We start from the raw sequence: 3,504 nt of genomic DNA on the forward strand, positions 1-3,504 counted from the left end.
TCACTTTGATCTAAAGTTTACAAAATATTAATAGAAACAAAAATTCTAAAGGTTAATTTTTATAACCTAAAAAGGAAAGTTAGACAGAAGAACAAACAGCAATGGAACATCTTAGAAAAACCCTTCAGCTCATTATCTCTAAATTTAAAATCATCCTAATTTCCTTGCAGTATTCATATCATTTCAACTTTTTAACATTTTGCCATGTTGAAATGACACATCTGAGTGCAATTCATGATCAACTGAAACAAAATAGTTTCTTCAATTATCAAAGGCATTATTATGAACACTGAGGTGTTAAAATCATTCAATCATTAAATAAATCATGCTGCAGATGACTTCCTCGTTCTGCTCTATGTGGCATAGCTTCTTGTACTTTAAAATCTGTAAAGTGTGCCTCCATATGTATTGCCTGGGATTTTCAGGGCTTTTACAACCTTTTTAATTCAGTTTGCTTTGCTTTATTTTTATAAACGCTTCCTCTTGAAAAGTCTTTTCATTTATTGCCATTGAAACAATACAATTAACAGTGTTTTTTTTTTCTTTCTTGAGTTTTTACAGCACTATTGTTTCATTTTTATGGACAGTAGGCTGACAGGAAAGGGGTAATAAGAGGGGAAGACACATGTGGGAAAAGACAACAGGCTGGATTCGAACCCAGGTCACCCGCACTGAGAACTAAGATGTCCATACATGGGTGGTTACATCAGAACAGCTCCTCCTTTCTTGTGTTCCTTTTTTGTGCTGAAACCATGAGTTATTTTAGTTCAACATTAACAACCTATTTGTTTAGAACAGCTTTTGACTGTTTCTTTTAACTAATGTTTAGGTTTATGGTCCAACTGTTTGGTTTACTACCTGTTTTATCATGTTTTTAACTTTACTTGCTTTCATTCTGCTTTTCTTTTGCTTTTATTGTAATGTTGATTTCTGATTTATGACTGACCTGAGCAAAACAAATAAACATGCTTTGCCCTCTTTGCCCTGAACAGTGGGCTTTTTCAAGTAAATCCATTTTGCAGAGGAGGTTAGATAATTTAAATTGAAATGTATTTGGATTTTTCTGTAGTGCTATCTGCACATGGCAATGTCAAAAATGCAAATAGTGAAGGACAGCCCTCTGATCAGGTGACCACAAACAACCTTTCCTGTAACCTAAAGTGTCATATTGCTATTAGGAAAAACACTGCCGATGTTCTTCATAAATTATTGATTGCAGCAATGAACAAAATCTACATACTTTCCTCCTAGAAATTGACTACTGAGATTCACAAAACATTCATTAGAAAAATGACGATATCCACTAATTTCCACCAGAATTCTCACTGTGGCAGCTGTTACACATGCAAGGCAGACGTCGTAACCATTGGCAAGCACTGGTCCCTTAGGGTGAATGATACCACTGACAAATATGTTGCTGCACAGTCAATATATCAACATTTGCATGTATTTTTCTGTGCAGTAGTCAGAGTAACAACCTCATTTTTTCAAACATACTTAAAAGACACTCAGAAAATGGTCTACCACAAGTACATATTGAATTATTTGTCAAAGGGTTCCAGTTAAATAGGCCCTATATGTTAATTTCAATCTAAACAGAATTTTTGGATCCTGCATTAACCTTTGAGGAATATCTAAACAGGTTTCTGTTTCTGGCTCTAGACTTTTGTCAATCAGCCTATTGACGTCAACTTCAGGTAGGCAAATCATGTTAAATACAGAAAAGCAAATAGAATTCAGAATTGATTTGAAAGCATACCTGTCCTGGACAGGACAACTCTTTGAGAGATGTAAATTTCTTCCCACTCATTCAGTAATACAAGAACAGCAAGAGCATGAGATACTGAACATAAGCATTTTATTAAAGCATGACAACCCTACACAAGACAGATTCCCTTCACTCGGAATAAAGCTAGGCGCAAATAAACATGTAATGATCAGATTTTTTCATTCTGAGCTCCATATAAGGAGTACATTGTAATTATCCAAACATTTCCGATCCGAACACATTTCAATCCAATAAAGGAATTTTAGGCATGTGAAAACATGGGCGGTTAGTGCAGTAGGTTCTGTGAAAGTAATCTACTTAATCTACATAGTGGATAGATGTTCACTCACTGGGCCTCGCTCAAGCATTTTGGTCACCAGATGTGTGATCATTGGTACCATCTTGAGCCAGAAACAACAACAGATAGCAACAAGGTGACAGCTATGTATTACATGCATGGCAAATAATTTATCATCATGCAAAACTTTGTTAATATTACCCAAAGCAAACAAAGATCTGGGTGTTAAATATATTCAGTTAATAAATGGCTGATGCTGCCACAACAGTATTTATAAGAATTAAAAATAAAAGCCATGTCTTTTAAAAAGAGTTTCTCTGCATTGGCTCCATGTTAAATCCAAAATAGATTGTCAGCTCAGCATGACTCAGTGTATCTATTTGCTAAGAGTTCTGCCTCCATCTTTAATCGTCAGATTTTGGTTTCACACATGTTAAACTCTATAGGGGGTTGCTTTTTTGTGGCTCTTTTGTGTTTGTAGTTTCAACATTTCTCTGTTGTTTAATTCTGCTCTATAGGTCCTGCCATACCTTGTTCATAAAACAATGTGGATAAACAGCGCACTTTATGAATTTAATAAGGGCAAGAACTCGTTAATACTACATACTGTTGGTTTATTCTTGTGATGTTTTCTTTGTATTTGGGTTTATTTCTGTGCAATCTGTTTTCCTTTGATTTGTAGTATCATTGTGTCTTAGTGTACATTTCCACGGCTAGGCCAGCCCAGCTATTGGTCAAGAAGAAATTATAAAAGTGAGAAACTTCACAGTTGATGCAGTTTACTTTAAAATGGTTCTAGAGACAGGGCTAAGCAACCTCACACAGTAATTAAATAGTCTAATCAAGATGAAAAGAAAAAAAAATGGAACTGTTTTATCTAAAGATTCAGTCTCTTAATTTAATTTACTCTTCTGCTACTGCAGTGCTTTCCTCATACTCCAGATCCTCTCTTCTTGTTACTTTTGGCACATTACAATGGGCAAACAATATAAACATTAATCAAACTGATACGGGTCTAAATAAACCATCCTGACACCAGCAGTTGTGATTGTGTCTGGACATGGTTCTAGAGTGATTTAGTCTCCAGACTGGCATTGTTTCAAGCAATTCAACGGTCTGGTGTTAAAGTACTACAGTATAAACTCACCTTAGTCTGCTACCTTTCCATATGCCTCTGTTTTACTACATTATCAACTAGAAAAGCACTCAGGGAGCGCAGACATCCGTCAAGAAGCAAATTATGCCCCATATTGTGACTTTCGCCTGTAGCTAAAACTCACACCTTTTCTGGATCTTTCCATATTTTTGTGAATTTTTCCCTGGCATGAGGTGCACTTTTGGCAACAATTTCCTTAAAATCCTTTCATAGGTTTGTAAATAATTTAAAGTTAGTGTCTGCAGTTGTGCACTTCCAGTGAGAAATGCCTCACATGTTTTT

This window comes from Cyprinodon variegatus, unplaced genomic scaffold (genome assembly GCF_000732505.1).
Source record: "Cyprinodon variegatus isolate N-32 unplaced genomic scaffold, C_variegatus-1.0 Scaffold251, whole genome shotgun sequence".
NCBI classification, from domain to species: Eukaryota; Metazoa; Chordata; class Actinopteri; order Cyprinodontiformes; family Cyprinodontidae; genus Cyprinodon; species Cyprinodon variegatus.